At 43.0% G+C, this 15057-nt stretch overlaps 1 non-coding gene across 1 annotated transcript; it reads left to right on the plus strand.

Moving 5' to 3' along the window:
* Positions 1-11942: 11942 nt before the first annotated feature.
* On the plus strand, positions 11943-12050 carry LOC130970959 (small nucleolar RNA R71). The gene has a single exon (XR_009082201.1). It is a non-coding gene; the product is annotated as a small nucleolar RNA R71 (small nucleolar RNA).
* The last annotated feature ends 3007 nt before the right edge of the window (positions 12051-15057 follow it).

Here is a 15057-nt window from a genome sequence, read left to right on the forward strand (position 1 = left end):
CTTAGCCACTATTACGGCTCAGAAAAGCCGTAAATTCCTATACAAAAACATCGTCACGAGGTTCGGAGTCCCCTACTCCATCACAACAGACAATGGAACACAGTTCACGGACACAAGTTTTCAGAACTTGGTGGCCGAACTAAAAATCAAACAGCAATTCACATCGGTCGAGCACCCACAAGCCAATGGATAAGCAGAGGCTGCAAATAAAGTCATCTTGGCCGGGTTAAAGCGAAGACTCCAAGAGGCCAAAGGGGCGTGGGCCGACGAACTCCCCCAGGTACTATGGGCATATCGGACAACCCCGCACTCTACAACGGGAGAATCCCCATTCCGGCTAGCTTACGGGATGGAGGCAATGATTCCTATCGAAATAGATGAAGGGTCGCCCAGAGTCATCTTCTACAACGAAAGAGGCAACCCACAAGCACAAAGGGAAGAACTCGACCTCCTCCCCGAGGTCCGAGAAAGAGCCCGAATCCGAGAAGAAGCCTTAAAACGGCGAACGGCCCTCAGATACAATCAAAAGGTAATAAAGCGAAGCTTCTCCAGTCACGACCTGATTCTAATCCGAAATGACATCGGAACACAAAAGTCGGGAGAAGGAAAGCTAGCCGCAAATTGGAAAGGGCCCTACAAGGTAACAGAAGTCTTAGGGACAGGCTACTACAAAATATCCGACCTAGAAGGCAATGAGCTGCCCAGGACCTGGCACGCCTGTAATCTAAGACGGTACTACAGCTAGAAAAACTTAACCCGAGGTGTACTCTTTTTCCTACAAGGGTTTTTTAATGAGACACCCGGTTAAGTAGGATACCCGACCTAAAAGGTAAACACTTTGTAAATATTCTTCCTTTTTAATACTAATCAAATTTCTCTATTTTCTCTTCCTCATGATGAAGCAAATCCTAGAAAGTACCCCACCAAGGCGCATTAATTTATGCTCGGCAAAACGCAAAAAATCATTTGCCAAGAGACCATACAAGGTCGGCAAAGATAAAGCGACGAGGTTCAAATTAATGTGAGAAGTTATAAAGTAACTCTGAAATGGCTCGAAAAGCCAAATAAAAAAGAGGTTACAAAAATAACTTAAAAAGGCCGACCAAACGACGAAGTCGGACCCAACAAAGGGAAAAGTTATAAAGTAACTCTAAAATGGCTCAAAAAGCCAAATAAAAAGAGATTACAAAAATAACTCAAAAGAACCGACCAACGACAAAGTCGGACCTAACAAAAAGGAGGTACTCGAGCACCCGATGTCCGAGAAAAAGCTCGGCCCGAGAAAGAAGCCTTAAAACGGCAAGAACCAGGATTTCGAAAAACGCTTACTAAAAAGTTGCTTTACAAAAAGCAACTAAAAAGTACAAAGCGAAAAGAACGAAATCGAAAGAAGTTTCAAAACGCTAGCTAAAAAGTTGTTATCCGAAAAACAACTAAAAAGCACGAAAGCGGAGACATAAAGTCAAAACGCTAGCTAAAAAGTTGTTATCCGAAAAACAACTAAAAAGCACAAAAGCGGAGACATAAAGTCAAAACGCTAGCTAAAAAGTTGTTATCCGAAAAACAACTAAAAAGCACGAAAGCGGAGACATAAAGTCAAAACGCTAGCTAAAAAGTTGTTATCCGAAAAACAACTAAAAAGCACGGAAGCGGAAACATAAAGTCAAAACGCTAGCTAAAAAGTTGTTATCCGAAAAACAACTAAAAAGCACGAAAGCGGAGACATAAAGTCAAAATGCTAGCTAAAAAGTTGTTATCCGAAAAACAACTAAAAAGCACGAAGGCAGAAACCAAAGGTCAAAACACAAACACCGCATAATAAAGTCACCACAAGTGGCTAAATAAAAGCAAAAGGTGTCCAAAAGTGTTCACAAAAGCCATCCAACAAAAAGCCCACAGGCCGGGCAAACCACTAAAAAGATCACAGAGGATCAAGGTCCTTTCCGGTCTCCGCATCAACAGAAGGCTGCGGAGGGAACATCGAAATCGGGACTGCATCGACAGCACCATCATCCCGGCTTGAAACCTCCACACCAGATCTATCCTCAGCCAAAGGTGAAGTCGGGTTCACAACCGGAACCTCGGGGTCGGACACCGGAGCCTTGTGGTCGGACACCGGAACCTCATCCTCGGCAGGAGCAGGAACAATCTTTCCCTCCACAACAATGTTTTCCGTACTGAATAAGCTCAGATCCAGGTCGGGAGCAAGAACCCGGACCTGATCCCTCAAATTCACAAACATAGCATCCATACCCTTGGCCACATTATCTTCCAGCTCGTAAAAATCATCCCGAGCAGACTGCAACTTCTCCTTCGTCTCCACAAGCTCGGCATACAGCTTAGTATAGTTCTCCGTCGCCACCCTCGCCATCTCCTCAGATGTCTTCGCCGCCGCCACAGCCGCGGTGGCCCTAGTTTTCTCTTCCTCCAAAGAGGCCTCCAGCTCAGTAATCCTGGCAGCCTTCAGTTGACTAATCTTATCAAGCTCGGACCGTGCCTTCTCAAGTCGGGAGCTGGTCGCCCCAAGGGGAGCTTTCTTGAACTCCCGAGCAATAGCGGCATGAAGACTAGCCATCCGAACACAGCTCCGCGCCATATACTGAAAGTGATGCTCCATAGACGCATCATCAGTAGAAATAAAGGTCTGGGGGAGAATGTGCTGCTCAATCCAACCAAGAGCGTCAAAATCCTTATCATTGAAACCGGCAAGCTCTTGAGAGGTCTTCTGTTTCTTGGGGGGAGGACCCGAGGTCGAAGACGGGGAAAGGTGACCGGGTCCGGAGGTCGGAGGATCTTGAGTTATAGCTCGGAACTGAGGAGTCGGAATGGTCTTCGACCGAGTCTGAACACCCACGGTAGTCTTCTGCGGAGAAGATCGGGCAGAAGCCTCAGCCTCGATATTCCGAGCAGCCGCAGACTTCTTCGACCGACGAAGGAACTTCATGGAATCAGCCTGAGAAGACATCTCTGCAGAAACAAAAGAAAGGGATTATCACAACAGAAAAACCTCCAAAACGAAGCCAAAATACTAAGATGAAATCTCAAAGAGGTCGGGAACTACCTAACTCGGAACGGAGAAGGCTTGGATCTCCCAACATTTTCTTCGTATCCAAGTGAGGTGCCCGACCCCATAAACTGCTCAACACACCCACAAAAGCCTGCTCCACCTCATCTAGACTCTCAAAAGTATACTTAACCGACACTACATTCTCCTGCCAACAAAGAGGAAAAGAAGGCTCCCCACTCTCATCTAGAAAGAAAGGTCGGACATCTCCAGCAGCCCGGACCTTGAAATAGTAGTTCTTGAAATCATAAAACGACTCATCATACAAGGTACAAAACTTCTTTCCCTGGTTAGCCCTAAAAGAGACCCAGGACACCTTCCCAGCACCCGACCCCGGCTTCGTCAACACGAACAGATAGGAAAAAAGAGAAACAGAAGGGGAGACGCCCAAAAACTGACACAAAAGTTGAAACAGCTTTAAAAACGCCCAAGAATTTGGATGGAGTTGCGTAGGGGCAAGGTTACAAGACCAAAGGACCTCGGACTCCAAGTCAGTAAAAGGAAGTCGTACACCCAGCTTAGAGAAAAAACAATCGTAAGCATAAAAGTATAGCTTCTCGGAACTTTCTAAAGGCGGGAAGCACACTCTCTCCTCGGACTCCGGGGCTACTAGCTCATAATCCCGCTCAGACTCCCTGTTCTCACAAATACTACACTCCCTACGGAACCTAACTAGATACTCAGAATCTACAACAGAAGGGACCCTTAGAGGAACAGGATCTACCCAACCAAGACCACTCGGAATCTTGGTCGACATTGCTTGAAACACCTTTCGAGACATAAAAAATCTTGCCTACAAAGAAGAATACAACAGCAAGCCAAAAATCACATAATAGGCAGACAGCAAAAAACCCATTCAGCAGAAGCAAGAAAACAAAAGTTCTTTTAGAAGAAAAAATGCAGTAACCCGAAAACAAAGTACCAAGAGAAAAGAGCCCCCCCCCCACATACAAACAAACAAAACAATGGCGGCGCCTCTTTTCGGGGCAACCCCAGCATAGAAGAAAAAGAAACAAAAGCATATGTGCACAGCGAAAGTAAAGACGAGAAACAAACCTGGAAGAAAGGAAGAAAACGACGAGCTCCGATGCAAGAAGAACGAAAACAGCGGCGCAGAGGAAACCCCGAAAAACAACGCACAGAAAGAATCGGAGAAGAAGAACAGAGAGAAAGAAGGAAGATGCTCGAAAGAGAGGTGGCGAAAAACCCAGAAAAAGGGAAAGGGAACAGAATAAACAAAGAAAATGAGGAAAGGGGCAAATAAATAATGCCTTCACAGAGCCCGAACGGAAATCGAGGAGAAACGGTAAAAAGCAATAAATGCTGAAACGGCCATTTTCAAATTTTGAAAAGACGACTATGCCCGAGCTCGACCTCTCAAAAGGACGAACTCGGACAGGGGCACTGTTCATACCCTGACCGAGCTCTCCAAACTCGGGAAGTTCGCAGAAGGTCCGACCTCGTCCCAAAGGCCCACGCCTAAGGTCGGACCTCGGACAAATAAAGAAGAAGGCCCATCAAAAGGAACGAAGCCCAAAACCTAAAGGCCGAAAAAGGCCTAGGAAAGGCGGTTCCACAAAAGATAGAGATAAGACTCCCAAAGATAAGATAAGATAAGAATATCTTATCCAGGGAAGATCACGACCAACCACTATAAATACACTGGAGCACCCAGGTATAACTCATACTCTAATTCTACTCAATATCTGCTTGGACCCATGCTAACTTAAGCATCGGAGTGTCATTGCAGGTACAACCCCCAGCCGCTCAGCACACCAAGCTCGGGTCACGGAACCCCTACCTCGGGTCTTGCCAGACGACCGAGCTACACGTTTCAGGTAACCCTCGGAACACTAACCATATAATCAAGAGCTTGAGAAGCAAGCAACTTTGAGGATTATGCAGGACATGAATCAACAATTGAAGACACTATGCATTTTGACTCAAAGGGAACACAACAGAAAGAAAAATCAAAAGGCTGCAACTTCAAAGGTTGTATCTGAACTTAATCCTTGCTGCTGTGTATTGTTTCGAACATGGAAACCCTTGTATGGCTTACTAAAGTGTTTATCTAGTTGCAAGTGAAATTGTTTGTGAAAATGCCAAGTCTGCATAATGCTTGTATCCATCATTTAGCTTGAAAATTGCTTTGTTTCCCATATGCTTAAATAAAAGAGTTTGGTTTGAATTGAAAAGTAAAATATCCAATGTTGCATGAGTATGAATGGAAGTTGGTGGTGGCATATGTGTTTGATTAAATGCATGACTCATGGAATAAGTGTTGCATAATATCATTCTCATTCAATTGTAAGCTAGCTTGCTGTTATAAAGACTTTTATCAATAATGAAGCACCCTTGGTAACAAAAACAGAAAGGAAAAGAGAAAGGAAAAAGCCAAAATGGCAAGAAAAACAAAGAATAAAGGTTGGACACCAATGGTTTGAACCTTAGGACAAATGCCTGTGGTGTTCTTGTACTGAGATCTGCTTGGATGAGTAAATTCTAAGGGGTATTTTGAAACCCGGTCACTTAGATCAACTGATTTGGGATGGCCAATTGAAAATCCACAATAAAGAGCAACTTAGATACAAAGCACTTAGTGATCCAAAGAGATGCTGGGCATCAATGATCCTAGGAAGAATTAGTGAGCTAAGTATCTGTGGTGGAAAGATGTTGAGCAAAAGAAAAGAAAATAAAGCCAAAGGCTATGCTGCAGCATTTGACACCCAACCTCTAAAAGAATAAAAAGCTTGTTAAAGCATTGTAAGCCAAGAAAAGTTAGCAAGGGAGGAATCAAAAGGTGAGTCTTATAACAGCAAGTTTAGCAAGCCTTTGAAGAAAGATATGTATTATGTAGCAGCAACAATAAGTGAGTATCATTGTCTGCATAAATGCCCCATAAATTGAAGTTCTGCTATCTGCATAATAAGGATGTGTATTCTTTTCTTATTCATTTCATTTACTCTTAGTTTTGATGCTTTCTTGGGGACAAGCAAGGTTTAAGTTTGGTGTTGTGATGACAAGTCATCATATACCCATTTTTCAAGCTAATTTCACTTGTTTTGTTAGCATTTATGCACTTTCTTGCATCCTAAGTTAGTGATTTGGAGTGAAAATGCATAACTTCTTTAAATCAAGCAACCACCATGAATTTAATGTTAATCATTGAGGTTTGAGCTCATTTTAATTGAATTTTAATTGATTTATAAGCCTCTTGAATTTAGTGATACTTTGAGTGGTTGTTTTGGTTTAATATAGGTGAAGAAAAGAAAAGAAAATGAAAAGCGTGGCCTAATAAGTGTAGCCAAGAAAAGGACAGCGTGGCCGAATCAAGAAAGAGCGTGCCGCATGCTAAGGGAGAAGCAACATTGTCCTCCACAAGGGCAGACTGCCCTCCAGGAGGGCAGCACTAAGTGACCAAGAGGAGAAGGCAACCCTGCCCTGCCCACTCTAAGGGCAGAGCACAAAATGGTACCTTGAAGCCAAGAGAAGGAAAACATTGCCCTGCCCTTGTGGAGGGCAGAATCGGGCTCCATGAGGAAAGAAAATCAAGAAAAAAAGGTTACCCATGCAAGCTACAAGGTTCGAACAAGGAACCATGAGGAAGCCAAGCTCTAAGACCCATTGCCGTGCCAAGAAATCAAGAAAATTAATGAAGCGTGTGTAGCGGCCCAGGTTCGAACACGGGCGTGCAAGATGGCAACTCTGCCCTGCCCTTGGCGCGGGCAGGGCAGCAATTGAAGTGGCGCATCACACACAAAACCTTGGCGCACCAACTTTGCTTCCTGGCGCACCAAACACTCGTCCTGGCAGCATCTGACGCGCGCTCCTCAATCTGGCGCGCCAATTTCCTTTCCTGGCGCATCAACCTTCGCATCTGGCAGCACCAACGCACGCACGCCTCACATCCTGGCGCATCAACTTTCCCGCCCTGCCCTTGGCGCGGGCAGGGCAACCTCTGGCGCACCAAACTCATGCCAGACGCGCACAGACTCGCACCACAAGCACCAAGGCCGCACCAAATCACACCACCATGCATCAATTTTCTGCCCTGCCCTCCACAAGGGCAGGGCAGCCTCCTGGGAGTGGTTTTTGGGCCAAAATTCAAATTAAAAATTCATTTGAATTCATTTCTTCACCAATCCAAAAGCCCATCCAAATCCCATTATCCAAGAATAGAAAGTGTATAAATAGGAGTTAGTTTGATGTAATTAGGACCTTTATGCTCACTTTTGAATTTTTACTTTTACCTTGGCTTTTGAATTTTCACTTTCACATTCCTTTGGAGCTTTGACTCTCTTGAAATTGTTCTTGAGAGAATTGGCCGAGAACTAAGAGGATCAAGGGAGAATTGATTGATCTCCTTCCTCATTTCCCTTGGGCAATTCTACTCTCTGTTTTTCTGAGTATTGGATGTGTGAAATTGGGGAAATTCTGTCCCAATTCCCATTCAAACTCTTTGCACTTTGATTTCTGCATAATTGAATTCAAATTCTGTTCTTCTATTGCTTCTTCTTTAAATTTCTGTCAATTGCTTAGTTCATTCAGATCTGGGAAGGAAATTGGGTTTTAGGCTCTGCTACCTAAGCCCTTGGGATCCTGAGATCACAATTTCACTTTTGGTTCTTCTGTGAACCTTTGCTGCGTTTTATTTTCTCTTTGTTTGAATGCTCTTTGCTTCTGATTTACTTTCTGCTCAACCATTTACTGCAATTTACTTCTTCTTTGTTTAGATCTTACAATCCCATTCCTCAATTCCCTTTTACTTTCTAGCAATTTATCTTTCTTGCCATTTAAGTTACTGCAATTTAAGTTTCTTGCACTTTAAGTTTCAGTCATTTACTTTCTTGCTCTTTAAGATTCTGCACATTTACAATTTTGTTCTTCAATTTACTGCATTTCTCCCTCCCCCCTTTACATTTACTGTCATTTACTTTCTGTTAAACACAAACCACTCAATCAAAACTTGATTCGCTTGACTAAATCACCCACTAAACTAAAATTGCTCAATCCTTCAATCCCTGTGGGATCGACCTCACTCATGTGAGTTATTATTACTTGATGCGACCCGGTACACTTGCCGGTGAGTTTTGTGTTGGATCGTTTTCCACACATCAGACACTAAGACACTAATGATCATAAGACACAAACATGGACAAACATAAAGCATAAATTTTCGAAAAACAAGAAAATAAAGAACAAGGAGATTAAAGAACGGGTCCACCTTAGTGATGGCAGCTTGTTCTTCCTCTTGAAGGTCTTATGGAGTGCTTGAGCTCCTCAATATCTCTTCCTTGTCTTTGTTGCTCGTCTCTCATGATTCTTTGATCTTCTCTAATTTCATGGAGGAGGATGGAATGTTCTTGGTGCTCCACCCTTAGTTGTCCCATGTTGGAACTCAATTCTCCTAGGGAGGTGTTCAGTTGCTCCCAATAGTCTTGTGGAGGAAAGTGCATCCCTTGAGGAATCTCAGGGATCTCATGATGAGAGGGGTCTCTTGTTTGCTCCATCCTTTTCTTAGTGATGGGCTTATCCTCATCAATGGGGGTGTCTCCCTCTATGTCAACTCCAACTGAATAACAGAGGTGACAAATGAGATGAGGAAAGGCTAACCTTGCTAAGGTAGAGGACTTGTCCGCCACCTTATAGAGTTCTTGGGCTATAACCTCATGAACTTCCACTTCTTCTCCAATCATGATGCTATGAATCATGATGGCCCGGTCTATAGTAACTTCGGACCGGTTGCTAGTGGGAATGATTGAGCGTTGGATAAACTCCAACCATCCTCTAGCCACGGGTTGAGGTCATGCCTTCTCAATTGAACCGGCTTCCCTCTTGAATCTCTCTTCCATTGGGCGCCCTCTTCACAAATGTCAGTGAGGACTTGGTCCAACCTTTGATCAAAGTTGACCCTTCTAGTGTAAGGATGTTCATCTCCTTGCATCATGGGCAAGTTGAATGCTAACCTTACATTTTCCGGACTAAAATCCAAGTATTTCCCCCGAACCATAGTAAGCCAATTCTTTGGATCCGGGTTCACACTTTGATCATGGTTCTTGGTGATCCATGCATTGGCATAGAACTCTTGAACCATCAAGATTCCGACTTGTTGAATGGGGTTGGTGAGAACTTCCCAACCTCTTCTTCGGATCTCATGTCGGATCTCTAGATATTCACCCTTTTTGAGTGAAAAGGGGACCTCGGGGATCACCTTCTTCAAGGCCACAACTTCATAGAAGTGGTCTTGATGCACCCTTGAGATGAATCTCTCCATCTCCCATGACTCGGAGGTGGAAGCTTTTGCCTTCCCTTTCCTCTTTCCGGAGGTTTCTCCGGCCTTGGATGCCATAAATGGTTATGGAAAAACAAAAAGCAATGCTTTTACCACACCAAACTTAAAAGGTTTGCTCGTCCTCGAGCAAAAGAAGAAAGAAGAGAGTAGAAGAAGAAGAAATAAGGAAGAAGGGAATGGCTTTGTGTTCGGCCAAAGAGGGGGAGAAGTGGTGTTTAGGTTGTGTGAAAATGAAGGGTGATGAAGGGTATATATAGGGGAGGGGGGGCTCATGGTTCGGTCATGTATGGGTGGGTTGGGGAGGGAAAGTGGTTTGAATTTGAAGGGTGAGGTAGGTGGGGTTTTATGAAGGATGGATGTGAGTGGTGAAGAGAAAGATGGGATTTGATAGGTGAAGGGTTTTTGGGGAAGAGGTGTTGCGGTGATTGGTGAGGATCCTGTGGGGTCCACAGATCCTGAGGTGTCAAGGAAAAGTCATCCCTGCACCAAATGGCATATAAAATCACGTTTTGAGCCAATTCTGGCGTTAAACGCCGGGCTGGTGCCCATTTCTGGCGTTTAACACCAGGTTCTTGCCCTTTTCTGGTGTTTAACGCCAGTCTGGTGCCCCTTTCTGGCGTTAAACACACAGAATGGTGCCAGACTGGGCGTTAAACGCCCACCTGCTAGCCTTACTGGCGTTTAAACGCCAGTAAGTTCTTCCTCCAAGGTGTGCTGTTTTTCTTTCTGTTTTTCATTCTGTTTTTGCTTTTTCAATTGATTTTGTGACTTCTCATGATCATCAACCTACAAAAAACATAAAATAACAAAAGGAAATAGATAAAATATAACATTGGGTTTCCTCCCAACAAGCGCTTCTTTAATGTCAGTAGCTTGACAGAGGGCTCTCATGGAGCCTCACAAATGATCAGAGCAATGTTGGAACCTCCCAACACCAAACTTAGAGTTTGAATGTGGGGGTTCAACACCAAACTTAGAGTTTGGTTGTGGCCTCCCAACACCAAACTTAGAGTTTGACTGTGGGGGCTCTGTTTGACTCTGATTTGAGAGAAGCTCTTCATGCTTCCTCTCCATGGTGACAGAGGGATATCCTTGAGCCTTAAACACAAAGGATTCTTCATTCACTTGAATGATCAGTTCACCTCTATCAACATCAATCATAGCCTTTGCTGTGGCTAGGAAGGGTCTGCCAAGGATGATGGTTTCATCCATGCACTTCCCAGTCTCTAGGACTATGAAATCAGCAGGGATGTAATGGTTTTCAATCTTCACCAAAACATCCTCTACAAGTCCATGAGCTTGTTTTCTTGAGTTGTCTGCCATCTCTAATGAGATTCTTGCAGCTTGCACCTCAAAGATCCCTAGCTTCCCCATTACAGAGAGAGGTATGAGGTTTACACTTGATCCTAAGTCACACAGAGCCTTCTTGAAGGTCATGGTGCCTATGGTACAAGGTATTGAAAACTTCCCAGGATCTTGTCTCTTTTGAGGTAATTTCTGCCTAGACAAGTTATCTAGTTCTTTGGTGAGCAAAGGGGGTTCATCCTCCCAAGTCTCATTTCCAAATAACTTGTCATTTAGCTTCATGATTGCTCCAAGGTATTTGGCAACTTGCTCTTCAGTGACATACTCATCCTCTTCAGAGGAATGATACTCATCAGAGCTCATGAAGGGCAGAAGTAAGTCCAATGGAATCTCTATGGTCTCATTTTGAGCCACAGATTCCCATGGTTCCTCATTGGGGAACTCAGTGGAGGCTAGTGCACGCCCATTGAGGTCTTCCTCAGTGGCGTTCACTTCCTCTCCTTCCTCTCCAAATTCGGCCATGTTGATGGCCTTGCACTCTCCTTTTGGATTTTCTTCTGTGTTGCTTGGAAGAGTACTTGGAGGGAGTTCAGTAACTTTCTTGCTCAGCTGTCCCACTTGTGCCTCCAAATTCCTAATGGAGGACCTTGTTTCAGTCATGAAACTTTGAGTGGTTTTAATTAGATCAGAGACCATGGTTGCTAAGTCAGAGGGGTTCTGCTTAGAATTCTCTGTCTGTTGCTGAGAAGATGATGGAAAAGGCTTGCTATTGCTAAACCTGTTTCTTCCACCATTATTGTTGTTGAAACCTTGTTGAGGTCTCTCTTGATTCTTCCATGAGAAATTTGGATGATTTCTCCATGAAGAATTATAGGTGTTTCCATAGGGTTCTCCTAGGTAATTCACCTCTTCCATTGAAGGGTTCTCAGGATCATAAGCTTCTTCTTCAGATGAAGCATTCTTAGTACTGCCAGGTGCATTTTGCATTCCAGACAGACTTTGAGAGATCAGATTGACTTGTTGAGTCAATATTTTATTCTGAGCCAGAATGGCATTCAGAGTATCAATCTCAAGAACTCCTTTCTTCTGATTTGTCCCATTGTTCACAGGATTCCTTTCAGAAGTGTACATGAATTGGTTATTTGCAACCATTTCAATTAGCTCTTGAGCTTCTGTAGGCGTCTTCTTCAGATGAAGAGATCCTCCAGCAGAGCTATCCAAAGACATCTTGGATAGTTCAGAGAGACCATCATAGAAAATACCTATGATGCTCCATTCAGAAAGCATATCAGATGGACACTTTCTGATCAATTGTTTGTATCTTTCCCAAGCTTCATAGAGGGATTCTCCATCCTTCTGTCTGAAGGTTTGGACTTCCACTCTAAGCTTACTCAATTTTTGAGGTGGAAAGAACTTTGCCAAGAAGGCATTGACTAGCTTTTCCCATGAGTCCAGGCTTTCTTTAGGTTGTGAGTCCAACCATGTCCTAGCTCTGTCTCTTACAACAAAAGGGAATAGCAAAAGTCTGTAGACCTTAGGGTCAACCCCATTAGTCTTGACAGTGTCACAGATTTGCAAGAATTCAGCTAAGAACTGATGAGGATCTTCCAATGGAAGTCCATGGAACTTGCAATTCTGTTGCATTAGAGAAACTAATTGAGGCTTAAGCTCAAAGTTGTTTGCTCCAATGGCAGGGATAGAGATGCTTCTCCCATAGAAGTCGGGAGTAGGTGCAGTAAAGTCACCCAGCACCTTCCTTGCATTGTTGTTGTTTTCGGCTGCTATGGGTTCTTCTTCCTTGAAGATTTCTGTTAGGTCCTCTACAGAGAGTTGTGCCTTAGCTTCTCTTAGCTTTCACTTCAAGGTCCTTTCAGGTTCAGGGTCAGCTTCAACTATAATGCCTTTGTCTCTGCTCCTGCTCATATGAAAGAGAAGAGAACAAGAAAATATGGAGTCTTCTATGTCACAGTATAGAGATTCCTTGAGGTGTCAGAAGAACAGAAAAATAGAAGAAAGAGGTAGAAGAATTCGAACTTAATCAGATAGAGTTCGAATTGTGCATTGAGAAGGAGTGGTACTCCATAAATAGAAGGATGTGAGAAGAGGGGAAGAAATTTCGAAAATTAAGTTAAAAAGATTTTAAAAACATTTTGAAAAATTGATTGATAATTTTCGAAAAATAAAAGTGGAAAAGGAATCAAGTGATTTTTGAAAAAGATTTTGAAATTAGAAATCAAAAAGATATGATTGAAAACTAATTTGAACAAGATGTGATAAAAAAAGATATGATTAAAAAGATATGATTTGAAAACAATTTTAAAAAGATTTGATTTTAAAAATTAATGACTTGCCTAACAAGAAAAGATATGATTCAAACATTAAACCTCTCTCAACAGAAAAGGCAACATACTTGAAATGTTGAATCAAATCATTAATTGTTAGCAAGTATCTTTGAAAAAGGAAAGAAATTGATTTTGAAAACATTTGATTGAAAAGATATGATTTGAAAAAGATTTGATTTTGAAAAACTTTGAAAACTTGAAAAAAAATGATTTGAAAACAAAATCCTCCCCCTTGTGCCATCCTGGCGTTAAACGCCCAGAATGGTGCACATTCTGGCGTTTAACGCCCAATGCACTACCTTTTTGGGCGTTAAACGCCCAACCAGGCACCCTGGCTGGCGTTTAAACGCCAGTCTGTCCTTCTTCACTGGGTGTTTTGAACGCCCAGCTTTTTCTGTGTAATTCCTCTGCTGCATGTTCTGAATCTTCAGTTCCTTGTACTATTGACTTGAAAATAGAACCAAGATCAAATAAACAATGCATGCAAGACACCAAACTTAAAATTAGACACTAGACTCAAACAAGAAACATAAAATATTTTTGGTTTTTTATGATTTTGAAATTTTTTTGTGCTTTTTCGAAAATTATATGGAAATAGAAAATGAAGGTTTCAGAATTCTTAATTTGGATTCCAGGAATCATTGCAATGCTAGTCTAAGACTCCGGTCCAGGAATTAGACATGGCTTCACAGCCAGCCAAGCTTTCAAAGAAAGCTTCGGTCCAAAACACTAGACATGGCCAATGGCTAGCCAAGCCTTAGCAGATCATTGCTCCAATAGCAAGATTGATAGAAATCAACAAGCTCTTGTGATGATAGGTTGAAACCTCGGTCCAATGAGATTAGACATGGCTTCTCAGCCAGCCAGATTTCAGCAGATCATCATGAAACACTAGAATTCATTCTTAAGAACTCTGAAGAAAAATACCTAATCTAAGCAACAAGATGAACCGTCAGTTGTCCATACACAAAACAATCCCCGGCAATGGCGCCAAAAACATGGTGCACGAAATTGTGATCACTACAACTCAAATAATCCCTAGTAATGGCTCCAAAGACTTGGTGCTCAATACCATGGCATAAACACAACTTCGCACAACTAACCAGCAAGTGTACTGGGTCGTCCAAGTAATAAACCTTACGCGAGTAAGGGTCGATCCCACGAAGATTGTTGGTATGAAGCAAGCTATGGTCACCTTGTAAATCTTAGTCAGGCAGACTCAAATGGGTATAGATGATGAATGAATAAAACATAATGATAAAGATAGAAATACTTATGTATATCATTGGTGAGAGCTTCAGATAAGCGTATGAAGATGCTTGATCCCTTCCGTCTCTCTGCTTTCTTACTGTCTTCATCCAATCCTTCTTACTCCTTTCCATGGCAAGCTTATGCAAGGGTTTCACCGTTGTCAGTGGCTACCTCCCATCCTCTCAGTGGAAATGTTCAACGCATCCTGTCACGGCACGGCTATCCATCTGTCGGTTCTCGGTCAGGCCAGAATAGAATCCAGTGATTCTTTTGCGTCTGTCACTAACGCCCCGCCTTCAGGAGTTTGAAGCACGTCACAGTCATTCAATCATTGAATCCTACTCAGAATACCACAGACAAGGTTAGACCTTCCGGATTCTCTTGAATGCCGCCATCAGTTCTTGCCTATACCACGAAGACTCTGATCTCACGGAATGGCTGGCTCGTTTGTCAGGCGAGCACTCGGTTGTCAGGCGATCAACCATGCATCATGTATCAGGAATCCAAGAGATATTCTCCCAATCTAAGGTAGAACGGAGGTGGTTGTCAGTCACACGTTCATAGGTGAGAATGATGATGAGTGTCACGGATCATCACATTCGTCAAGTTGAAGAACAAGTGATATCTTGGACAAAGAACAAGCGAAATTGAATAGAAGAACAATAGTAATTGCATTAATACTCGAGGTATAGCAGAGCTCCACACCTTAATCTATGGTGTGTAGAAACTCCACCGTTGAAAATACATAAGAACAAGGTCTAGGCATGGCCGTGAGGCCAGCCCCCAGTGATCAAAAGATTCAA

Source organism: Arachis stenosperma, chromosome 3 (genome assembly GCF_014773155.1).
Source record: "Arachis stenosperma cultivar V10309 chromosome 3, arast.V10309.gnm1.PFL2, whole genome shotgun sequence".
Classification (NCBI taxonomy): Eukaryota; Viridiplantae; Streptophyta; class Magnoliopsida; order Fabales; family Fabaceae; genus Arachis; species Arachis stenosperma.